Genomic DNA, 26,777 nt, shown 5'->3' on the forward strand with positions numbered 1-26,777 from the left:
TCAAATCATAGAAAGTGAGAGTGTCTATCCTTTCGTACTTACGTCGGCATTATGCCTTTTGCATTAAATTCGGATGCGATTCCTGTGTTTCATCGTCAATATGAGGGTCCAAGGGATACAGTAAACCTGAAGTGAAGCATCGGAAACTAAAACTGGACTCACAGGAGAGGTTCAAATCATAGAAAGATAGAGTGTCAGTCCTCTTGTACTTAAGTCGGCATTGTGCCTTTTGAATTTAATTCCGATGCAATTTCTGAGCTTCATCGTCAAAAAGTAGGTCCAACGGATACAGTAGACCTGAAGTGAAAAATCGGAAACTAAAGCTGCACTCACAGGAGAGGTTCAAATCATAGAAAGTGAGATTGTCAGTCCTCTTGTACTTAAGTCGGCATTATGCCTTTTGTATTACATTCGGATGCAATTTCTGTGGTTCATCGTCAATAAGAAGGTGCAACTGATACAGTAATCCTGAAGTGAATCATCGGAATCTAAAACTGGACTCACAGGAGAGGGTCAAATCATAGAAAGTGAGAGTGTCAGTCCTTTTGTACTTAAGTCAGCATTGTGCCTTTTTATTAAACTCGGATGCAATTTCTGTGTCTCATCGTCAATTAGAACGTCCAAGGTATACACGAAACCTGAAGTCAAGCATCGGAATCTAAAACTGGACTCACAGGAGAGGTTCAAATCATAAAAAGTGAGAGTGTCAGTCCAGTTGTACTTAAGTCGGCCTTGTGCCTTTTGTATTAAATTCGGATGCAATTTCTGTGTTTCATCGACAATAAGAAAGTCCAAGGGATACAGTAAACCTGAAGTGAATCATCGGAATCTAAAACTGGACTCACAGGAGAGGTTCAAATCATAGAAAGTGAGAGTGTCAGTCCTCTTTTCCTTAAGTCGGCATTGTGCCTTTTGTATTAAATTCGGATGCAATTTCTGTGTTTCATCGTCAATAAGGAGGTCCAAGGTATACAGGAAACCTGAAGTGAATCATCGGAATCTAAAACTGGACTCACAGGAGAGGTTCAAATCATAGAATGTGAGAGTGTCAGTCCTCTTGTACTTAAGTCGGCATTGTGCCGTTTGTATTAAATTCGGATGCAATTTCTGTGTTTCATCGTCAATAAGAAGGTCCAAGGTATACAGTAAACCTGAAGTGAAGCATCGGAATCTAAAACTGGACTCACAGGGGAGGTTCAATTCAATAAAAGTGAAAGTGTCAGTCCTCTTGTACTTAAGTCGGCATTGTGCCTTTTGTATTAAATTCGGATGCAATTGCTGTGTTTCATCGTCAATACGAAGGTCCAAGGTATACAGGAAACCAGAAGTGAAGCATCAGAATCTAAAACTGGGCTCACAGGAGAGGTTAAAATCATAGAAAGTGAGAGTGTCTATCCTCTCGTACTTAAGTCGGCATTATGCCTTTTGTATTAAATTCGGATGCGATTTCTGTGTTTCATCGTCAATAAGAGGGTCCAAGGGATACAGTAAACCTGAAGTGAAGCATCGGAATCTAAAACTGGGCTCACAGGAGAGGTTAAAATCATAGAAAGTGAGAGTGTCTATCCTCTCGTACTTAAGTCGGCATTATGCCTTTTGTATTAAATTCGGATGCGATTTCTGTGTTTCATCGTCAATAAGAGGGTCCAAGGGATACAGTAAACCTGAAGTGAAGCATCGGAATCTAAAACTGGACTCACAGGTGAGGTTCAAATCATAGAAAGGTAGAGTGTCAGTCCTCTTGTACTTAAGCCGGCATTGTGCCTTTTGAATTTATTTCTGATGCAATTTCTGAGATTCATCGTCTAAAAGAAGGTCCAACGGATACAGTAAACCTGAAGTGAAGCATCGGAATCTAAAACTGAACTCGCAGGAGACGTTCAAATCATAGAAAGGTAGAGTGTCAGTCCTCTTGTACTTAAGTCGGAATTGTGCCTTTTGAATTTTATTCCGATGCAATTTCTTTGTTTCATCGTCAATAAGAACGTCCAAGGTATACACGACACCTGAAGTCAAGCGTCGGAATCTGAAACTGGACTCACAGGAGGTGATCAAATCATAGAAAGGTAGAGTGTCAGTCCTCTTGTACTTAAGTCGGCATTGTGCCTTTTGAATTTAATTCCGATGCAATTTCTGAGCTTCATTGTCAAAAAGAAGGTCCAACGGATACAGTAAACCTGAAGTGAAAAATCATAAACTAAAACTGGACTCACAGGAGAGGTTGAAATCATTGAAAGTGGGATTGTCAGTCCCGTTGTACTTAAGTCGGCATTATGCCTTTTGTATTACATTCGGATGCAATTTCTGTGGTTCATCGTCAATAAGAAGGTGCAAGTGATACAGTAGACCTGAAGTGAAGCATCGGAATCTAAAACTTCTCTCACAGGAGTTGTTCAATTCATAGAAATTGAGAGTGTTAGTCCTTTTGTACTTAAGTCAGCATTGTGCCTTTTGTATTAAATTCGGATGCAATTTCTGTGTTTCATCGTCAATAAGAAGGTCCAAGGTATACACGACACCTGAAGTCAAGCATCGGAATCTGAAACTGGACTCACAGGAGGTGTTCAAATCATAGAAAGTGAGAGTGTCAGTCCTGTTGTACTTAAGTTTTCATTGTGCCTTTTGTATTAAATTCGGTATCAATTTCTGTGTTTCATCGTCAATAAGAACGTCCATGGTGTAAACGAAACCTGAAGTCAAGCATCGGAAACTAAAACTGGACTCACAGGAGAGGTTCAAATCATAGAAAGTGAGAGTGTCAGTCCTCTTGTACTTAAGTCGGCATTGTGCCTTTTGTATTGATTTCGGATGCAATTTTTGTGTTTCATCGTCAATAAGAAAGTCCAAGGGATACAGTAAACCTGAAGTGAATCATCGGAATCTAAAACTGGTCTCACAGAAGAGGTTCAAATCATAGAAAGTTAGAGAGTCAGTCCTCTTGTACTTATGTCGGCATTGTGAGTTTTGAATTTAATTCGGATGCAATTTCTGTGTTTCATCGTCAATAAGAAGGTCAACGGTATACAGTAAACCTGAAGTGAGGCATCGGAATCTACAACTGGACTCACAGGAGAGGTTCAAATCATAGGAAGTGAGAGTGTCAGTCCTCTTGTACTTAAGTCGGCATTGTGAATTTTGTATTAAAATCAGATACAATTTCTGTGTTTCATCGTCAATAAGAAGGTCCAAGGGATACAGTGAACCTTAAGTGAAGCATCGGAATCTAAAACTGGACTCACAGGAGAGGTTCAAATCATAGAAAGGTAGAGTGTCAGTCCTATTGTACTTAAGTCGGCATTGTGCCCTTTGTATTAAATTCGGATGCAATTTCTGTGTTTCATCGTCAATAAGAAGGTCCAAGGTATACAGTAAACCTGAAGTGAAGCATCGGAATCTAAAACTGGACTCACAGGGGAGGTTCAAATCATAGAAAGTGAGATTGTCAGTCCACTTGTACTTAAGTCGGCATTATGCCTTTTGTATTACATTCGGATGCAATTTCTGTGGTTCATCGTCAATAAGAAGGTGCAACTGATACAGTAATCCTGAAGTGAATCATCGGAATCTAAAACTGGACTCACAGGAGAGGTTCAAATCATAGAAAGTGAGATTGTCAGTCCTTTTGTAATTAAGTCAGCATTGTGCCTTTTTATTAAACTCGGATGCAATTTCTGTGTCTCATCGTCAATAAGAGCGTCCAAGGTATACACGAAACCTGAAGTCAAGCATCGGAATCTATAACTGCACTCACAGGAGAGGTTCAAATCATAGAAAGTGAAAGTGTCAGTCCTCTTGTACTTAAGTCGGCCTTGTGCCTTTTGTATTAAATTCGAATGCAATTTCTGTGTTTCATCGGCAATAAGAGAGTCCGAAGGATACAGTAAACCTGAAGTGAATCATCGGAATCTAAAACTGGACTCACAGGAGAGGTTCAAATCATAGAAAGTGAGAGTGTCAGTCCTCTTTTCCTTAAGTCGGCATTGTGCCTTTTGTATTAAATTCGGATGCAATTTCAGTGTTTCATCGTCAATAAGAAGGTCCAAGGTATACAGGAAATCTGAAGTGAAGCATCGGAATCTAAAACTGGACTCACAGGAGAGGTTCAAATCATAGAAAGTGAGAGTGTCAGTCCTCTTGTACTTATGTCGGCGTTGTGCCAATTGTATTAAATTCGCATGCGATTTCTGTGTTTCATCGTCAATAAGAAGGTCCAAAGAATACACGAAACCAGAAGTCAAGCATCGGAAACTAAAACTAGACTCACAGGAGAGGTTCAAATCATGGAAATGAGAGTGTCAGTCCTCTTGAACTTAAGTCGGCATTGTGCCTTTTGTATTAAATTCGGATGCAATTTCTGTGTTTCATCGTCAATAGGAAGGTCCAAGGGATACAGTAGACCTGAAGTGAAGCATCGGAATCTAAAACTGGACTCACAGGAGAGGTTCAAATCATAGAAAGTGAGAGTGACAGTCCTCTTGTACTTAAGTCAGCATTGTGCCTTTTGTATTAAATTTGGATACAATTTCTGTGATTCATTGTTAATATGAAGGTCCAAGGGATACAGTAAACCTGAAGTGAAGCATCGGAATCTAAAACTGGACTCACAGGAGAGGTTCAAATCGTAGAAAGTGAGAGTGTCAGTCCTCTTGTACTTAAGTCGGCATTGTGCCTATTGTATTAAATTCGGATGCAATTTCTGTGTTTCATCATCAATAAGATGGTCCAAGGTATACAGTAAACCTGAAGTGAAGCCTCGGAATCTAAAACTGGACTCAATGGGGAGGTTCAATTCATAGAAAGTGAAAGTGTCAGTCCTCTTTTCCATAAGTCGGCATTGTGCCTTTTGTATTAAATTCGGATGCAATTTCTGTGTTTCATCGTCAATAAGAAGGTCCAAGGGATACAGTAAACCTAAAGTGAAGCATCGGAATCTAAAACTGGACTCATAGGAGAGGTTCAAATCATAGAAAGTGAGAGTGTCAGTCCTCTTGTACTTAAGTCGGCATTGTGCCTTTTGTATTAAATTTGGATACAATTTCTGTGATTCATTGTTAATATGAAGGTCCAAGGGATACAGTAAACCTGAAGTGAAGCATCGGAATCTAAAACTGGACTCACAGGAGGGGTTCAAATCATAGAATGTGAGAGTGTCAGTCCTCTTGTACTTAAATCGGCATTGTGCCGTTTGTATTAAATTCGGATGCAATTTCTGTGTTTCATCGTCAATAAGAAGGTCCAAGGTATACAGTAAACCTGAAGTGAAGCATCGGAATCTAAAACTGGACTCACAGGGGAGGTTCAATTCAATAAAAGTGAAAGTGTCAGTCCTCTTGTACTTAAGTCGGCATTGTGCCTTTTGTATTAAATTCGGATGCAATTGCTGTGTTTCATCGTCAATACGAAGGTCCAAGGTATACAGGAAACCAGAAGTGAAGCATCAGAATCTAAAACTGGGCTCACAGGAGAGGTTAAAATCATAGAAAGTGAGAGTGTCTATCCTCTCGTACTTAAGTCGGCATTATGCCTTTTGTATTAAATTCGGATGCGATTTCTGTGTTTCATCGTCAATAAGAGGGTCCAAGGGATACAGTAAACCTGAAGTGAAGCATCGGAATCTAAAACTGGACTCACAGGTGAGGTTCAAATCATAGAAAGGTAGAGTGTCAGTCCTCTTGTACTTAAGCCGGCATTGTGCCTTTTGAATTTATTTCTGATGCAATTTCTGAGATTCATCGTCTAAAAGAAGGTCCAACGGATACAGTAAACCTGAAGTGAAGCATCGGAATCTAAAACTGAACTCGCAGGAGACGTTCAAATCATAGAAAGGTAGAGTGTCAGTCCTCTTGTACTTAAGTCGGGATTGTGCCTTTTGAATTTTATTCCGATGCAATTTCTTTGTTTCATCGTCAATAAGAACGTCCAAGGTATACACGACACCTGAAGTCAAGCATCGGAATCTGAAACTGGACTCACAGGAGGTGATCAAATCATAGAAAGGTAGAGTGTCAGTCCTCTTGTACTTAAGTCGGCATTGTGCCTTTTGAATTTAATTCCGATGCAATTTCTGAGCTTCATTGTCAAAAAGAAGGTCCAACGGATACAGTAAACCTGAAGTGAAAAATCATAAACTAAAACTGGACTCACAGGAGAGGTTGAAATCATTGAAAGTGGGATTGTCAGTCCCGTTGTACTTAAGTCGGCATTATGCCTTTTGTATTACATTCGGATGCAATTTCTGTGGTTCATCGTCAATAAGAAGGTGCAAGTGATACAGTAGACCTGAAGTGAAGCATCGGAATCTAAAACTTCTCTCACAGGAGTTGTTCAATTCATAGAAATTGAGAGTGTTAGTCCTTTTGTACTTAAGTCAGCATTGTGCCTTTTGTATTAAATTCGGATGCAATTTCTGTGTTTCATCGTCAATAAGAAGGTCCAAGGTATACACGACACCTGAAGTCAAGCATCGGAATCTGAAACTGGACTCACAGGAGGTGTTCAAATCATAGAAAGTGAGAGTGTCAGTCCTGTTGTACTTAAGTTTTCATTGTGCCTTTTGTATTAAATTCGGTATCAATTTCTGTGTTTCATCGTCAATAAGAACGTCCATGGTGTAAACGAAACCTGAAGTCAAGCATCGGAAACTAAAACTGGACTCACAGGAGAGGTTCAAATCATAGAAAGTGAGAGTGTCAGTCCTCTTGTACTTAAGTCGGCATTGTGCCTTTTGTATTGATTTCGGATGCAATTTTTGTGTTTCATCGTCAATAAGAAAGTCCAAGGGATACAGTAAACCTGAAGTGAATCATCGGAATCTAAAACTGGTCTCACAGAAGAGGTTCAAATCATAGAAAGTTAGAGAGTCAGTCCTCTTGTACTTATGTCGGCATTGTGAGTTTTGAATTTAATTCGGATGCAATTTCTGTGTTTCATCGTCAATAAGAAGGTCAGCGGTATACAGTAAACCTGAAGTGAGGCATCGGAATCTACAACTGGACTCACAGGAGAGGTTCAAATCATAGGAAGTGAGAGTGTCAGTCCTCTTGTACTTAAGTCGGCATTGTGAATTTTGTATTAAAATCAGATACAATTTCTGTGTTTCATCGTCAATAAGAAGGTCCAAGGGATACAGTGAACCTTAAGTGAAGCATCGGAATCTAAAACTGGACTCACAGGAGAGGTTCAAATCATAGAAAGGTAGAGTGTCAGTCATATTGTACTTAAGTCGGCATTGTGCCCTTTGTATTAAATTCGGATGCAATTTCTGTGTTTCATCGTCAATAAGAAGGTCCAAGGTATACAGTAAACCTGAAGTGAAGCATCGGAATCTAAAACTGGACTCACAGGGGAGGTTCAAATCATAGAAAGTGAGATTGTCAGTCCACTTGTACTTAAGTCGGCATTATGCCTTTTGTATTACATTCGGATGCAATTTCTGTGGTTCATCGTCAATAAGAAGGTGCAACTGATACAGTAATCCTGAAGTGAATCATCGGAATCTAAAACTGGACTCACAGGAGAGGTTCAAATCATAGAAAGTGAGATTGTCAGTCCTTTTGTAATTAAGTCAGCGTTGTGCCTTTTTATTAAACTCGGATGCAATTTCTGTGTCTCATCGTCAATAAGAGCGTCCAAGGTATACACGAAACCTGAAGTCAAGCATCAGAATCTATAACTGCACTCACAGGAGAGGTTCAAATCATAGAAAGTGAAAGTGTCAGTCCTCTTGTACTTAAGTCGGCCTTGTGCCTTTTGTATTAAATTCGAATGCAATTTCTGTGTTTCATCGGCAATAAGAGAGTCCGAAGGATACAGTAAACCTGAAGTGAATCATCGGAATCTAAAACTGGACTCACAGAAGAGGTTCAAATCATAGAAAGTTAGAGAGTCAGTCCTCTTGTACTTATGTCGGCATTGTGCCTTTTGAATTTAATTCGGATACAATTTCTGTGTTTCATCGTCAATAAGAAGGTGCAAGGTATACAGGAAACCTGAAGTGAAGCTTTGGAATCTAAAACTGGACTCACAGGAGAGGTTCAAATCATAGAAAGTGAGAGTGTCAGTCCTCTTTTCCTTAAGTCGGCATTGTGCCTTTTGTATTAAATTCGGATGCAATTTCTGTGTTTCATCGTCAATAAGAAGGTCCAAGGTATACAGGAAATCTGAAGTGAAGCATCGGAATCTAAAACTGGACTCACAGGAGAGGTTCAAATCATAGAAAGTGAGAGTGTCAGTCCTCTTGTACTTATGTCGGCGTTGTGCCAATTGTATTAAATTCGCATGCGATTTCTGTGTTTCATCGTCAATAAGAAGGTCCAAAGAATACACGAAACCAGAAGTCAAGCATCGGAAACTAAAACTAGACTCACAGGAGAGGTTCAAATCATGGAAATGAGAGTGTCAGTCCTCTTGAACTTAAGTCGGCATTGTGCCTTTTGTATTAAATTCGGATGCAATTTCTGTGTTTCATCGTCAATAGGAAGGTCCAAGGGATACAGTAGACCTGAAGTGAAGCATCGGAATCTAAAACTGGACTCACAGGAGAGGTTCAAATCATAGAAAGTGAGAGTGACAGTCCTCTTGTACTTAAGTCAGCATTGTGCCTTTTGTATTAAATTTGGATACAATTTCTGTGATTCATTGTTAATATGAAGGTCCAAGGGATACAGTAAACCTGAAGTGAAGCATCGGAATCTAAAACTGGACTCACAGGAGAGGTTCAAATCGTAGAAAGTGAGAGTGTCAGTCCTCTTGTACTTAAGTCGGCATTGTGCCTATTGTATTAAATTCGGATGCAATTTCTGTGTTTCATCATCAATAAGATGGTCCAAGGTATACAGTAAACCTGAAGTGAAGCCTCGGAATCTAAAACTGGACTCAATGGGGAGGTTCAATTCATAGAAAGTGAAAGTGTCAGTCCTCTTTTCCATAAGTCGGCATTGTGCCTTTTGTATTAAATTCGGATGCAATTTCTGTGTTTCATCGTCAATAAGAAGGTCCAAGGGATACAGTAAACCTAAAGTGAAGCATCGGAATCTAAAACTGGACTCATAGGAGAGGTTCAAATCATAGAAAGTGAGAGTGTCAGTCCTCTTGTACTTAAGTCGGCATTGTGCCTTTTGTATTAAATTTGGATACAATTTCTGTGATTCATTGTTAATATGAAGGTCCAAGGGATACAGTAAACCTGAAGTGAAGCATCGGAATCTAAAACTGGACTCACAGGAGGGGTTCAAATCATAGAATGTGAGAGTGTCAGTCCTCTTGTACTTAAGTCGGCATTGTGCCGTTTGTATTAAATTCGGATGCAATTTCTGTGTTTCATCGTCAATAAGAAGGTCCAAGGTATACAGTAAACCTGAAGTGAAGCATCGGAATCTAAAACTGGACTCACAGGGGAGGTTCAATTCAATAAAAGTGAAAGTGTCAGTCCTCTTGTACTTAAGTCGGCATTGTGCCTTTTGTATTAAATTCGGATGCAATTGCTGTGTTTCATCGTCAATACGAAGGTCCAAGGTATACAGGAAACCAGAAGTGAAGCATCAGAATCTAAAACTGGGCTCACAGGAGAGGTTAAAATCATAGAAAGTGAGAGTGTCTATCCTCTCGTACTTAAGTCGGCATTATGCCTTTTGTATTAAATTCGGATGCGATTTCTGTGTTCCATCGTCAATAAGAGGGTCCAAGGGATACAGTAAACCTGAAGTGAAGCATCGGAATCTAAAACTGGACTCACAGGTGAGGTTCAAATCATAGAAAGGTAGAGTGTCAGTCCTCTTGTACTTAAGCCGGCATTGTGCCTTTTGAATTTATTTCTGATGCAATTTCTGAGATTCATCGTCTAAAAGAAGGTCCAACGGATACAGTAAACCTGAAGTGAAGCATCGGAATCTAAGACTGAACTCGCAGGAGACGTTCAAATCATAGAAAGGTAGAGTGTCAGTCCTCTTGTACTTAAGTCGGGATTGTGCCTTTTGAATTTTATTCCGATGCAATTTCTTTGTTTCATCGTCAATAAGAACGTCCAAGGTATACACGACACCTGAAGTCAAGCATCGGAATCTGAAACTGGACTCACAGGAGGTGATCCAATCATAGAAAGGTAGAGTGTCAGTCCTCTTGTACTTAAGTCGGCATTGTGCCTTTTGAATTTAATTCCGATGCAATTTCTGAGCTTCATTGTCAAAAAGAAGGTCCAACGGATACAGTAAACCTGAAGTGAAAAATCATAAACTAAAACTGGACTCACAGGAGAGGTTGAAATCATTGAAAGTGGGATTGTCAGTCCCGTTGTACTTAAGTCGGCATTATGCCTTTTGTATTACATTCGGATGCAATTTCTGTGGTTCATCGTCAATAAGAAGGTGCAAGTGATACAGTAGACCTGAAGTGAAGCATCGGAATCTAAAACTTCTCTCACAGGAGTTGTTCAATTCATAGAAATTGAGAGTGTTAGTCCTTTTGTACTTAAGTCAGCATTGTGCCTTTTGTATTAAATTCGGATGCAATTTCTGTGTTTCATCGTCAATAAGAAGGTCCAAGGTATACACGACACCTGAAGTCAAGCATCGGAATCTGAAACTGGACTCACAGGAGGTGTTCAAATCATAGAAAGTGAGAGTGTCAGTCCTGTTGTACTTAAGTTTTCATTGTGCCTTTTGTATTAAATTCGGTATCAATTTCTGTGTTTCATCGTCAATAAGAACGTCCATGGTGTAAACGAAACCTGAAGTCAAGCATCGGAAACTAAAACTGGACTCACAGGAGAGGTTCAAATCATAGAAAGTGAGAATGTCAGTCCTCTTGTACTTAAGTCGGCATTGTGCCTTTTGTATTGATTTCGGATGCAATTTTTGTGTTTCATCGTCAATAAGAAAGTCCAAGGGATACAGTAAACCTGAAGTGAATCATCGGAATCTAAAACTGGTCTCACAGAAGAGGTTCAAATCATAGAAAGTTAGAGAGTCAGTCCTCTTGTACTTATGTCGGCATTGTGAGTTTTGAATTTAATTCGGATGCAATTTCTGTGTTTCATCGTCAATAAGAAGGTCAACGGTATACAGTAAACCTGAAGTGAGGCATCGGAATCTACAACTGGACTCACAGGAGAGGTTCAAATCATAGGAAGTGAGAGTGTCAGTCCTCTTGTACTTAAGTCGGCATTGTGAATTTTGTATTAAAATCAGATACAATTTCTGTGTTTCATCGTCAATAAGAAGGTCCAAGGGATACAGTGAACCTTAAGTGAAGCATCGGAATCTAAAACTGGACTCACAGGAGAGGTTCAAATCATAGAAAGGTAGAGTGTCAGTCCTATTGTACTTAAGTCGGCATTGTGCCCTTTGTATTAAATTCGGATGCAATTTCTGTGTTTCATCGTCAATAAGAAGGTCCAAGGTATACAGTAAACCTGAAGTGAAGCATCGGAATCTAAAACTGGACTCACAGGGGAGGTTCAAATCATAGAAAGTGAGATTGTCAGTCCACTTGTACTTAAGTCGGCATTATGCCTTTTGTCTTACATTCGGATGCAATTTCTGTGGTTCATCGTCAATAAGAAGGTGCAACTGATACAGTAATCCTGAAGTGAATCATCGGAATCTAAAACTGGACTCACAGGAGGGGTTCAAATCATAGAAAGTGAGATTGTCAGTCCTTTTGTAATTAAGTCAGCATTGTGCCTTTTTATTAAACTCGGATGCAATTTCTGTGTCTCATCGTCAATAAGAGCGTCCAAGGTATACACGAAACCTGAAGTCAAGCATCGGAATCTATAACTGCACTCACAGGAGAGGTTCAAATCATAGAAAGTGAAAGTGTCAGTCCTCTTGTACTTAAGTCGGCCTTGTGCCTTTTGTATTAAATTCGAATGCAATTTCTGTGTTTCATCGGCAATAAGAGAGTCCGAAGGATACAGTAAACCTGAAGTGAATCATCGGAATCGAAAACTGGACTCACAGAAGAGGTTCAAATCATAGAAAGTTAGAGAGTCAGTCCTCTTGTACTTATGTCGGCATTGTGCCTTTTGAATTTAATTCGGATACAATTTCTGTGTTTCATCGTCAATAAGAAGGTGCAAGGTATACAGGAAACCTGAAGTGAAGCTTTGGAATCTAAAACTGGACTCACAGGAGAGGTTCAAATCATAGAAAGTGAGAGTGTCAGTCCTCTTTTCCTTAAGTCGGCATTGTGCCTTTTGTATTAAATTCGGATGCAATTTCTGTGTTTCATCGTCAATAAGAAGGTCCAAGGTATACAGGAAATCTGAAGTGAAGCATCGGAATCTAAAACTGGACTCACAGAAGAGGTTCAAATCATAGAAAGTGAGAGTGTCAGTCCTCTTGTACTTATGTCGGCGTTGTGCCAATTGTATTAAATTCGCATGCAATTTCTGTGTTTCATCGTCAATAAGAAGGTCCAAAGAATACACGAAACCAGAAGTCAAGCATCGGAAACTAAAACTAGACTCACAGGAGAGGTTCAAATCATGGAAATGAGAGTGTCAGTCCTCTTGAACTTAAGTCGGCATTGTGCCTTTTGTATTAAATTCGGATGCAATTTCTGTGTTTCATCGTCAATAGGAAGGTCCAAGGGATACAGTAGACCTGAAGTGAAGCATCGGAATCTAAAACTGGACTCACAGGAGAGGTTCAAATCATAGAAAGTGAGAGTGACAGTCCTCTTGTACTTAAGTCAGCATTGTGCCTTTTGTATTAAATTTGGATACAATTTCTGTGATTCATTGTTAATATGAAGGTCCAAGGGATACAGTAAACCTGAAGTGAAGCATCGGAATCTAAAACTGGACTCACAGGAGAGGTTCAAATCGTAGAAAGTGAGAGTGTCAGTCCTCTTGTACTTAAGTCGGCATTGTGCCTATTGTATTAAATTCGGATGCAATTTCTGTGTTTCATCATCAATAAGATGGTCCAAGGTATACAGTAAACCTGAAGTGAAGCCTCGGAATCTAAAACTGGACTCAATGGGGAGGTTCAATTCATAGAAAGTGAAAGTGTCAGTCCTCTTTTCCATAAGTCGGCATTGTGCCTTTTGTATTAAATTCGGATGCAATTTCTGTGTTTCATCGTCAATAAGAAGGTCCAAGGGATACAGTAAACCTAAAGTGAAGCATCGGAATCTAAAACTTGACTCATAGGAGAGGTTCAAATCATAGAAAGTGAGAGTGTCAGTCCTCTTGTACTTAAGTCGGCATTGTGCCTTTTGTATTAAATTTGGATACAATTTCTGTGATTCATTGTTAATATGAAGGTCCAAGGGATACAGTAAACCTGAAGTGAAGCATCGGAATCTATAACTGGACTCACAGGAGAGGTTCAAATCGTAGAAAGTGAGAGTGTCAGCCCTCTTGTACTTAAGTCGGCATTGTGCCTTTTGTATTAAATTTGGATGCAATTTCTGTGTTTCATCGTCAATAAGAAGGTCCAAGGCATACAGTAAATTTGAAGTGAAGCATCGGAATCTAAAACTGGACTCACAGGGGAGGTTCAATTCATAGAAACTGAAAGTGTCAGTCCTCTTGTACTTAAGTCGGCATTGTGCCTTTTGTAATTAATTCGGATGCAATTACTGTGTTTCATCGTCAATAAGAATGTCCAAGGTATACAGGAATCCAGAAGTGAAGCATCGGAATCTAAAACTGAGTTCACAGAAGATGTTCAAATCATAGAAAGTGAGAGTGTCTATCCTTTCGTACTTAAGTCGGCATTATGCCTTTTGTATTAAATTCGGATGCGATTTCTGTGTTTCATCGTCAATAAGAGGGTCCAAGGGATACAGTAAACCTGAAGTGAAGCATCGGAAACTAAAACTGGAGTCAAAGGAGAGGTTCAAATCATAGAAAGGTAGAGTGTCAGTCCTATTGTACTTAAGTTGGCATTCTGCCTTTTGAATTTAATTCCGATGCAATTTCTGAGCTTCATTGTCAAAAAGAAGGTCCAACGGATACAGTAAACCTTGAAGTGAAAAATCATAAACTAAAACTGGACTCTCAGGAGAGGTTGAAATCATAGAAAGTGTGATTGTCAGTCCCGTTGTACTTAAGTCGGCATTATGCCTTTTGTATTACATTCGGATGCAATTTCTGTGGTTCATCGTCAATAAGAAGGTGCAAGTGATACAGTAGACCTGAAGTGAAGCATCGGAATCTAAAACTTCTCTCACAGGAGTTGTTCAATTCATAGAAATTGAGAGTGTCAGTCCATTTGTACTTAAGTCAGCATTGTGCCCTTTTATTAAACTCGGATGCAATTTCTGTGTCACATCGTCAATTAGAACGTCCAAGGTATACACGAAACCTGAAGTCAAGCATCGGAATCTAAAACTGGACTCACAGGAGAGGTTCAAATCATGAAAAGTGAGAGTGTCAGTCCAGTTGTACTTAAGTCGGCCTTGTGCCTTTTGTATTAAATTCGGATGCAATTTCTGTGTTTCATCGACAATAAGAAAGTCCAAGGGATACAGTAAACCTGAAGTGAATCATCGGAATCTAAAACTGGACTCACTGGAGAGGTTCAAATCATAGAAAGTGAGAGTGTCAGTCCTCTTTTCCTTAAGTCGGCATTGTGCCTTTTGTATTAAATTCGGATGCAATTTCTGTGTTTCATCGTCAATAAGAAGGTCCAAGGTATACAGGAAACCTGAAGTGAATCATCGGAATCTAAAACTGGACTCACAGGAGAGGTTCAAATCATAGAAAGTGTGAGTGTCAGTCCTCTTGTACTTAAGTCGGCATTGTGCCTTTTGTATTAAATTCGTATACAATTTCTGTGTTCCATCGTCAATAAGAAGGTCCAAGGGATACAGTAAACCTGAAGTGAAGCATCGGAATCTAAAACTGGACTCACAGGAGGGGTTCAAATCATACAATGTGAGAGTGTCAGTCCTCTTGTACTTAAGTCGGCATTGTGCCGTTTGTATTAAATTCGGATGCAATTTCTGTGTTTCATCGTCAATAAGAAGGTCCAAGGTATACAGTAAACCTGAAGTAAAGCATCGGAATCTAAAACTGGACTCAGAGGGGAGGTTCAATACAATAAAATTGAAAGTGTCAGTCCTCTTGTACTTAAGTCGGCATTGTGCCTTTTGTATTAAATTCGGATGCAATTGCTGTGTTTCATCGTCAATACGAAGGTCCAAGGTATACAGGAAACCAGAGGTGAAGCATCAGAATCTAAAACTGGGCTCACAGGAGAGGTTCAAATCATAGAAAGTGAGAGTGTCTATCCTCTCGTACTTAAGTCGGCATTATGCCTTTTGTATTAAATTCGGATGCGATTTCTGTGTTTCATCGTCAATAATAGGGTCCAAGGGATACAGTAAACCTGAAGTGAAGCATTGGAATCTAAAACTGGACTCACAAGAGAGGTTCAAATCATAGTAAGGTAGAGTGTCAGTCCTCTTGTACTTAAGCCGGCATTGTGCCTTTTGAATTTATTTCCGATGCAATTTCTGAGCTTCATCGTCTAAAAGAAGGTCCAACGGATACAGTAAACCTGAAGTGAAGCATCGGAATCTAAAACTGGACTCGCAGGAGACGTTCAAATCATAGAAAGGTAGAGTGTCAGTCCTCTTGTACTTAAGTCGGGATTGTGCCTTTTGAATTTTATTCCGATGCAATTTCTTTGTTTCATCGTCAATAAGAACGTCCAAGGTATACACGACACCTGAAGTCAAGCATCGGAATCTGAAACTGGACTCACAGGAGGTGTTCAAATCATAGAAAGGTAGAGTGTCAGTCCTCTTGTACTTAAGTCGGCATTGTGCCTTTTGAATTTAATTCCGATGCAATTTCTGAGCTTCATTGTCAAAAAGAAGGTCCAACGGATACAGTAAACCTGAAGTGAAAAATCATAAACTAAAACTGGACTCACAGGAGAGGTTGAAATCATAGAAAGTGGGATTGTCAGTCCCGTTGTACTTAAGTCGGCATTATGCCTTTTGTATTACATTCGGATGCAATTTCTGTGGTTCATCGTCAATAAGAAGGTGCAAGTGATACAGTAGACCTGAAGTGAAGCATCGGAATCTAAAACTTCTCTCACAGGAGTTGTTCAATTCATAGAAATTGAGAGTGTCAGTCCTTTTGTACTTAAGTCAGCATTGTGCCCTTTTATTAAACTCGGATGCAATTTCTGTGTCTCATCGTCAATTAGAACGTCCAAGGTATACACGAAACCTGAAGTCAAGCATCGGAATCTAAAACTGGACTCACAGGAGAGGTTCAAATCATAAAAAGTGAGAGTGTCAGTCCAGTTGTACTTAAGTCGGCCTTGTGCCTTTTGTATTAAATTCGGATGCAATTTCTGTGATTCATCGACAATAAGAAAGTCCATAGGATACAGTAAACCTGAAGTGAATCATCGGAATCTAAAACTGGACTCACAGGAGAGGTTCAAATCATAGAAAGTGAGAGTGTCAGTCCTCTTTTCCTTAAGTCGGCATTGTGCCTTTTGTATTAAATTCGGATGCAATTTCTGTGTTTCATCGTCAATAAGAAGGTCCAAGGTATACAGGAAACCTGAAGTGAATCATCGGAATCTAAAACTGGACTCACAGGAGAGGTTCAAATCATAGAAAGTGTGAGTGTCAGTCCTCTTGTACTTAAGTCGGCATTGTGCATTTTGTATTAAATTCGTATACAATTTCTGTGTTCCATCGTCAATAAGAAGGTCCGAGGGATACAGTAAACCTGAAGTGAAGCATCGGAATCTAAAACTGGACTCACAGGAGGGGTTCAAATCATAGAATGTGAGAGTGTTAGTCCTCTTGTACTTAAGTCGGCATTGTGCCGTTTGTATTAAATTCGGATGCAATTTCTGTGTTTCATCGTCAATAAGAAGGTCCAAGGTATACAGTAAACCTGAAGTGAAGCATCGGAATCTAAAAGTGGACTCACAGGGGAGGTTCAATTCAATGAAAGTGAAAGTGTCAGTCCTCTTGTACTTAAGTCGGCATTGTGCCTTTTGTATTAAATTCGGATGCAATTGCTGTGTTTCATCGTCAATACGAAGGTCCAAGGTATACTGGAAACCAGAAGTGAAGCATCAGAATCTAAAACTGGGCTCACAGTAGAGGTTCAAATCATAGAAAGTGAGAGTGTCTATCCTCTCGTACTTAAGTCGGCATAATGCCTTTTGTATTAAATTCGGATGCGATTTCTGTGTTTCATCGTCAATAATAGGGTCCAAGGGATACAGTAAACCTGAAGTGAAGCATCGGAATCTAAAACTGGACTCACAAGAGAGGTTCAAATCATAGAAAGGTAGAGTGTCAGTCCTCTTGTACTTAAGCCGGCATTGTGCCTTTTGAATTTTATTCCGATGCAATTTCTTTGTTTCATCGTCAATAAGGAAGTCCAAGGTATACACGACACCTGAAGTCAAGCATCGGAATCTGAAACTGGACTCACAGGAGGTGTTCAAATCATAGAAAGGTAGAGTGTCAGTCCTCTTGTACTTAAGTCGGCATTGTGCCGTTTGAATTTAATTCCGATGCAATTTCTGAGCTTCATTGTCAAAAAGAAGGTCCAACGGATACAGTAAACCTGAAGTGAAAAATCATAAACTAAAACTGGACTCACAGGAGAGGTTGAAATCATAGAAAGTGGGATTGTCAGTCCCGTTGTACTTAAGTCGGCATTATGCCTTTTGTATTACATTCGGATGCAATTTCTGTGGTTCATCGTCAATAAGAAGGTGCAAGTGATACAGTAGACCTGAAGTGAAGCATCGGAATCTAAAACTTCTCTCACAGGAGTTGTTCAATTCATAGAAATTGAGAGTGTCAGTCCTTTTGTACTTAAGTCAGCATTGTGCCCTTTTATTAAACTCGGATGCAATTTCTGTGTCCCATCGTCAAATAGAACGTCCAAGGTATACACGAAACCTGAAGTCAAGCATCGGAATCTAAAACTGGACTCACAGGAGAGGTTCAAATCATAAAAAGTGAGAGTGTCAGTCCAGTTGTACTTAAGTCGGCCTTGTGCCTTTTGTATTAAATTCGGATGCAATTTCTGTGTTTCATCGACAATAAGAAAGTCCAAGGGATACAGTAAACCTGAAGTGAATCATCGGAATCTAAAACTGGACTCACAGGAGAGGTTCAAATCATAGAAAGTTAGAGTGTCAGTCCTCTTTTCCTTAAGTCGGCATTGTTCCTTTTGTATTAAATTCGGATGCAATTTCTGTGTTTCATCGTCAATAAGAAGGTCCAAGGTATACAGGAAACCTGAAGTGAATCATCGGAATCTAAAAGTGGACTCACAGGAGAGGTTCAAATCATAGAAAGTGTGAGTGTCAGTCCTCTTGTACTTAAGTCGGCATTGTGCCTTTTGTATTAAATTCGTATACAATTTCTGTGTTCCATCGTCAATGAGAAGGTCCAAGGGATACAGTAAACCTGAAGTGAAGCATTGGAATCTAAAACTGGACTCACAGGAGGGGTTCAAATCATAGAATGTGAGAGTGTCAGTCCTCTTGTACTTAAGTCGGCATTGTGCCGTTTGTATTAAATTCGGATGCAATTTCTGTGTTTCATCGTCAATAAGAAGGTCCAAGGTATACAGTAAACCTGAAGTGAAGCATCGGAATCTAAAACTGGACTCACAGGGGAGGTTCAATTCAATAAAAGTGAAAGTGTCAGTCCTCTTGTACTTAAGTCGGCATTGTGCCTTATGTATTAAATTCGGATGCAATTGCTGTGTTTCATCGTCAATACGAAGGTCCAAGGTATACAGGAAACCAGAAGTGAAGCATCAGAATCTAAAACTGGGCTCACAGGAGAGGTTCAAATCATAGAAAATGAGAGTGTCTATCCTCTCGTACTTAAGTCGGCATTATGCCTTTTGTATTAAATTCGGATGCGATTTCTGTGTTTCATCGTCAATAAGAGGGTCCAAGGGATACAGTAAACCTGAAGTGAAGCATCGGAATCTAAAACTGGACTCACAGGAGAGGTTCATATCATAGAAAGGTAGAGTGTCAGTCCTCTTGTACTTAAGCCGGCGTTGTGCCTTTTGAATTTATTTCCGATGCAATTTCTGAGCTTCATCGTCTAAAAGAAGGTCCAACGGATACAGTAAACCTGAAGTGAAGCATCGGAATCTGAAACTGGACTCACAAAAGGTGTTCAAATCATAGAAAGTGAAAGTGTCAGTCCTGTTGTACTTAAGTTTTCATTGTGCCTTTTGTATTAAATTCGGTATCAATTTCTGTGTTTCATCGTCAATAAGAACGTCCATGGTGTACACGAAACCTGAAGTCAAGCATCGGAAACTAAAACTGGACTCACAGGAGAGGTTCAAATCATAGAAAGTGAGAGTGTCAGTACACTTGTACTTAAGTCGGCATTGTGCCTTTTGTATTGAATTCGGATGCAGATTTTTGTGTTTCATCGTCAATAAGAAAGTCCAAGGGATACAGTAAACCTGAAGTGAATCATCGGAATCTAAAACTGGTCTCACAGAACAGGTTCAAATCATAGAAAGTTAGAGAGTCAGTCCTCTTGTACTTATGTCGGCATTGTGAGTTTTGAATTTAATTCGGATGCAATTTCTGTGTTTCATCGTCAATAAGAAGGTCAAAGGTATACAGTAAACCTGAAGTGAGGCATCGGAATCTACAACTGGACTCACAGGAGAGGTTCAAATCATAGGAAGTGAGAGTGTCAGTCCTCTTGTACTTAAGTCGGCATTGTGAATTTTGTATTAAAATCAGATACAATTTCTGTGTTTCATCGTCAATAAGAAGGTCCAAGGGATACAGTGAACCTTAAGTGAAGCATCGGAATCTAAAACTGGACTCACAGGAGAGGTTCAAATCATAGAAAGGTAGAGTGTCAGTCCTATTGTACTTAAGTCGGCATTGTGCCTTTTGAATTTAATTCCGATGCAATTTCTGAGCTTCATCGTCAAAAAGAAGGTCCAACGGATACAGTAAACCTGAAGTGAAAAATCGGAAACTAAAACTGGACTCATAGGAGAGGTTCAAATCATAGAAAGTGAGAGTGTCAGTCCTCTTGTACTTAAGTCGGCATTGTGCCTTTTGTATTAAATTTGGATACAATTTCTGTTATTCATTGTTAATAAGAAGGTCCAAGGGATACAGTAAACCTGAAGTGAAGCATCGGAATCTAAAACTGGACTCACAGGAGAGGTTCAAATCGTAGAAAGTGAGAGTGTCAGTCCTCTTGTACTTAAGTCGGCATCGTGCGTTTTGTATTAAATTCGGATGCAATTTCTGTGTTTCATCATCAATAAGATGGTCCAAGGTATACAGTAAACCTGAAGTGAAGCAACGGAATCTAAAACTAGACTCAATGGGGAGGTTCAATTCATAGAAAGTGAAAGTGTCAGTCCTCTTTTCCATACGTCGGCATTGTGCCTTTTGTATTAAATTCGGATGCAATTTCTGTGTTTCATCGTCAATAAGAAGGTCCAAGGGATACAGTAGACCTGAAGTGAAGCACCGGAATCTAAAACTGGACTCATAGGAGAGGTTCAAATCATAGAAAGTGAGAGTGTCAGTCCTCTTGTACTTAAGTCGGCATTGTGCCTTTTGTATTAAATTTGGATACAATTTCTGTGTTTCATCGTCAATAAGAAGGTCCATGGGATACAGTATACCTGAAGTGAAGCATCGGAATCTAAAACTGGACTCACAGGAGAGGTTCAAATCATAGAAAGTGAGAGTGTCAGCCCTCTTGTACTTAAGTCCTCATTGTGCCTTTTGTATTAAATTTGGATGCAATTTCTGTGTTTCATCGTCAATAAGAAGGTCCAAGGCATACAGTAAATCTGAAGTGAAGCATCGGAATCTAAAACTGGACTCACAGGGAGGTTCAATTCATAGAAAGTGAAAGTGTCAGTCCTCTTGTACTTAAGTCGGCATTGTGCCTTTTGTATTAAATTCGGATGCAATTACTGTGTTTCATCGTCAATAAGAATGTCCAAGGTATACAGGAATCCAGAAGTGAAGCATCGGAATCTAAAACTGGGTTCACAGAAGATGTTCAAATCATAGAAAGTGAGAGTGTCTATCCTTTCGTACTTAAGTCGGCATTATGCCTTTTGTATTAAATTCGGATGCGATTTCTGTGTTTCATCGTCAATAAGAGGGTCCAAGGGATACAGTAAACCTGAAGTGAAGCATCGGAAACTAAAACTGGAGTCACAGGACAGGTTCAAATCATAGAAAGGTAGAGTGTCAGTCCTATTGTACTTAAGTCGGCATTGTGCCTTTTGAATTTAATTCCGATGCAATTTCTGAGCTTCATCGTCAAAAAGAAGGTCCAACGGTTACAGTAAACCTGAAGTGAAAAAACGGAAACTAAAACTGGACTCACAGGAGAGGTTGAAATCATAGAAAGTGGGATTGTCAGTCCCGTTGTACTTAAGTCGGCATTATGCCTTTTGTATTACATTCGGATGCAATTTCTGTGGTTCATCGTCAATAAGAAGGTCCAAGGGATACAGTAAACCTGAAGTGAAGCATCGGAATCTAAAACTGGACTCACAGGAGAGGTTCAAATCATAGAAAGGTAGAGTGTCAGTCCTATTGTTCTTAAGTCGGCATTGTGCCTTTTGAATTTAATTCCGATGCAATGTCTGAGCTTCATCGTCAAAAAGAAGGTCCAACGGATACAGTAAACCTGAAGTGAAAAATCGGAAACTAAAACTGGACTCACAGGAGAGGTTCAAATCATAGAAAGTGAGAGTGTCAGTCCTCTTGTACTTAAGTCGGCATTGTGCCTTTTGTATTAAATTTGGATACAATTTCTGTTATTCATTGTTAATAAGAAGGCCCAAGGGATACAGTAAACCTGAAGTGAAGCATCGGAATCTAAAACTGGACTCACAGGAGAGGTTCAAATCGTAGAAAGTGAGAGCGTCAGTCCTCTTGTACTTAAGTCGGCATTGTGCCTTTTGTATTAAATTCGGATGCAATTTCTGTGTTTCATCATCAATAAGATGGTCCAAGGTATACAGTAAACCTGAAGTGAAGCATCGGAATCTAAAACTAGACTCAATGGGGAGGTTCAATTCATAGAAAGTGAAAGTGTCAGTCCTCTTTTCCATAAGTCGGCATTGTGCCTTTTGTATTAAATTCGGATGCAATTTCTGTGTTTCATCGTCAATAAGAAGGTCCAAGGGATACAGTAGACCTGAAGTGAAGCATCGGAATCTAAAACTGGACTCATAGGAGAGGTTCAAATCATAGAAAGTGAGAGTGTCAGTCCTTTTGTACTTAAGTCGGCATTGTGCCTTTTGTATTAAATTCGGATACAATTTCTGTGTTTCATCGTCAAAAGAAGGTCCATGGGATACAGTAAACCTGAAGTGAAGCATCGGAATCTAAAACTGGACTCACAGGAGAGGTTCAAATCATAGAAAGTGAGAGTGTCAGCCCTCTTGTACTTAAGTCGGCATTGTGCCTTTTGTATTAAATTTGGATGCAATTTCTGTGTTTCATCGTCAATAAGAAGGTCCAAGGCATACAGTAAATCTGAAGTGAAGCATCGGAATCTAAAACTGGACTCACAGGGGAGGCTCAATTCATAGAAAGTGAAAGTGTCAGTCCTCTTGTACTTAAGTCGGCATTGTGCCTTTTGTATTAAATTCGGATGCAATTACTGTGTTTCGTCGTCAATAAGAATGTCCAAGGTATACAGGAATCCAGAAGTGAAGCATCGGAATCTAAAACTGGGTTCACAGAAGATGTTCAAATCATAGAAAGTGTGAGTGTCTATCCTTCAGTACTTAAGTCGGCATTATGCCTTTTGTATTAAATTAGGATGCGATTTCTGTGTTTCATCGTCCATAAGAGTGTCCAAGGGATACAGTAAACTTGAAGTGAAGCATCGGAAACTAAAACTGGAGTCACAGGAGAGGTTCAAATCATAGAAAGGTAGAGTGTCAGTCCAATTGTACTGAAGCCGGCATTATGCCTTTTGAATTTATTTCCGATGCAATTTCTGAGCTTCATCGTCTAAAAGAAGGTTCAAGGGATACAGTAAACCTGAAGTGAATCATCGGAATCTAAAACTGGACTCACAGGAGAGGTTCAAATCATAGAAAGTGAGAGTGTCAGTCCTCTTTTCCTTAAGTCGGCATTGTGCCTTTTGTATTAAATTCGGATGCAATTTCTGTGTTTCATCGTCAATAAGAAGGTCCAAGGTATACAGGGAACCTGAAGTGAATCATTGGAATCTAAAACTGGACTCACAGGAGAGGTTCAAATCATAAAAAGTGTGAGTGTCAGTCCTCTTGTACTTAAGTCGGCATTGTGCCTCTTGTATTAAATTCGTATACAATTTCTGTGTTCCATCGTCAATAAGAAGGTCCAAGGGATACAGTAAACCTGAAGTGAAGCATCGGAATCTAAAACTGGACTCACAGGAGAGGTTCAAATCATAGAATGTGAGAATGTCAGTCCTCTTGTACTTAAGTCGGCATTGTGCCGTTTGTATTAAATTCGGATGCAATGTCAGTGTTTCATCGTCAATAAGAAGGTCCAAGGTATACAGTAAACCTGAAGTGAAGCATGGGAATCTAAAACTGGACTCACAGGGGAGGTTCAATTCAATAAAAGTGAAAGTGTCAGTCCTCTTGTACTTAAGTCTGCATTGTGACTTTTGTATTGAATTCGGATGCAATTGCTGTGTTTCATCGTCAATACGAAGGTCCAAGGTATACAGGAAACCAGAAGTGAAGCATCAGAATCTAAAACTGGGATCACAGGAGAGGTTCAAATCATAGATAGTGAGAGTGTCTATCCTCTCGTACTTAAGTCGGCATTATGCCTTTTGTATTAAATTCGGATGCGATTTCTGTGTTTCATCGTCAGTTAGGGGGTCCAAGGGATACAGTAAACCTGAAGTGAAGCATCGGAATCTAAAACTGGACTCACAGGAGAGGTTCAAATCATAGAAAGGTAGAGTGTCAGTCCTCTCTTACATAAGCCGGCATTGTGGCTTTTGAATTTAATTCCGATGCAATTTCTGAGCTTCATCGTCTAAAAGAAGGTCCAACGGATACAGTAAACTTGAAGTGAAGCATTGGAATCTAAAACTGGACTCGCAGGAGACGTTCAAATCATAGAAAGGTAAAGTGTCAGTCCTCTTGTACTTAAGTCGGGATTGTGCCTTTTGAATTTTATTCCGATGCAATTTCTTTGTTTCATCGTCAATAAGAACGTCCAAGGTATACACGAAACCTGTAGTCAAGCATCGGAATCTGAAACTGGACTCACAGGAGGTGTTCAAATCATAGAAAGTGGGAGTGTCAGTCCTGTTGTACTTAAGTTTTCATTGTGCCTTTTGTATTAAATTCGGTATCAATTTCTGTGTTTCATCGTCAATAAGAACGACCATGGTGTACACGAAACCTGAAGTCAAGCATCGGAAACTAAAACTGGACTCACAGGAGAGGTTCAAATCATAGAAAGTGAGAGTTTCAGTCCTCTTGTACTTAAGTCGGCATTGTGCCTTTTGTATTGCATTCGGATGCGATTTCTGTGTTTCATCGTCAATAAGAAAGTCCAAGGGATACAGTAAACCTGAAGTGAATGATCGGAATCTAAAACTGGTCTCACAGAAGAGGTTCAAATCATAGAAAGTTAGAGAGTCAGTCCTCTTCTACTTATGTCGGCATTGTGAGTTTTGAATTTAATTCGGATGCAATCTCTGTGTTTCATCGTCAATAAGAAGGTCAAAGGTATACAGTAAACCTGAAGTGAGGCATCGGAATCTACAACTGGACTCACGGGGGAGGTTCAAATCATAGAATGTGAGAATGTCAGTCCTCTTGTACTTAAGTCGGCATTGTGCCGTTTGTATTAAATTCGGATGCAATTTCAGTGTTTCATCGTCAATAAGAAGGTCCAAGGTATACAGTAAACCTGAAGTGAAGCATGGGAATCTAGAACTGGACTCACAGGGGAGGTTCAATTCAATAAAAGTGAAAGTGTCAGTCCTCTTGTACTTAAGTCTGCATTGTGACTTTTGTATTAAATTCGGATGCAATTGCTGTGTTTCATCGTCAATACGAAGGTCCAAGGTATACTGGAAACCAGAAGTGAAGCATCAGAATCTAAAACTGGGCTCACAGTAGAGGTTCAAATCATAGAAAGTGAGAGTGTCTATCCTCTCGTACTTAAGTCGGCATTATGCCTTTTGTATTAAATTCGGATGCGATTTCTGTGTTTCATCGTCAATAATAGGGTCCAAGGGATACAGTAAACCTGAAGTGAAGCATCGGAATCTAAAACTGGACTCACAAGAGAGGTTCAAATCATAGAAAGGTAGAGTGTCAGTCCTCTTGTACTTAAGCCGGCATTGTGCCTTTTGAATTTTATTCCGATGCAATTTCTTTGTTTCATCGTCAATAAGAAAGTCCAAGGTATACACGACACCTGAAGTCAAGCATCGGAATCTGAAACTGGACTCACAGGAGGTGTTCAAATCATAGAAAGGTAGAGTGTCAGTCCTCTTGTACTTAAGTCGGCATTGTGCCTTTTGAATTTAATTCCGATGCAATTTCTGAGCTTCATTGTCAAAAAGAAGGTCCAACGGATACAGTAAACCTGAAGTGAAAAATCATAAACTAAAACTGGACTCACAGGAGAGGTTGAAATCATAGAAAGTGGGATTGTCAGTCCCGTTGTACTTAAGTCGGCATTATGCCTTTTGTATTACATTCGGATGCAATTTCTGTGGTTCATCGTCAATAAGAAGGTGCAAGTGATACAGTAGACCTGAAGTGAAGCATCGGAATCTAAAACTTCTCTCACAGGAGTTGTTCAATTCATAGAAATTGAGAGTGTCAGTCCTTTTGTACTTAAGTCAGCATTGTGCCCTTTTATTAAACTCGGATGCAAGTTCTGTGTCTCATCGTCAATTAGAACGTCCAAGGTATACACGAAACCTGAAGTCAAGCATCGGAATCTAAAACTGGACTCACAGGAGAGGTTCAAATCATAAAAAGTGAGAGTGTCAGTCCAGTTGTACTTAAGTCGGCCTTGTGCCTTTTGTATTAAATTCGGATGCAATTTCTGTGTTTCATCGACAATAAGAAAGTCCAAGGGATACAGTAAATCTGAAGTGAATCATCGGAATCTAAAACTGGACTCACAGGAGAGGTTCAAATCATAGAAAGTGAGAGTGTCAGTCCTCTTTTTCTAAGTCGGCATTGTGCCTTTTGTATTAAATTCGGATGCAATTTCTGTGTTTCATCGTCAATAAGAAGGTCCAAGGTATACAGGAAACCTGAAGTGAATCATCGGAATCTAAAAGTGGACTCACAGGAGAGGTTCAAATCATAGAAAGTGTGAGTGTCAGTGCTCTTGTACTTAAGTCGGCATTGTGCCTTTTGTATTAAATTCGTATACAATTTCTGTGTTCCATCGTCAATGAGAAGGTCCAAGGGATACAGTAAACCTGAAGTGAAGCATTGGAATCTAAAACTGGACTCACAGGAGGGGTTCAAATCATAGAATGTGAGAGTGTCAGTCCTCTTGTACTTAAGTCGGCATTGTGCCGTTTGTATTAAATTCGGATGCAATTTCTGTGTTTCATCGTCAATAAGAAGGTCCAAGGTATACAGTAAACCTGAAGTGAAGCATCGGAATCTAAAACTGGACTCACAGGGGAGGTTCAATTCAATAAAAGTGAAAGTGTCAGTGCTCTTGTACTTAAGTCGGCATTGTGCCTTTTGTATTAAATTCGGATGCAATTGCTGTGTTTCATCGTCAATACGAAGGTCCAAG

Source organism: Schistocerca americana, chromosome 2, assembly GCF_021461395.2.
Source record: "Schistocerca americana isolate TAMUIC-IGC-003095 chromosome 2, iqSchAmer2.1, whole genome shotgun sequence".
NCBI classification, from domain to species: Eukaryota; Metazoa; Arthropoda; class Insecta; order Orthoptera; family Acrididae; genus Schistocerca; species Schistocerca americana.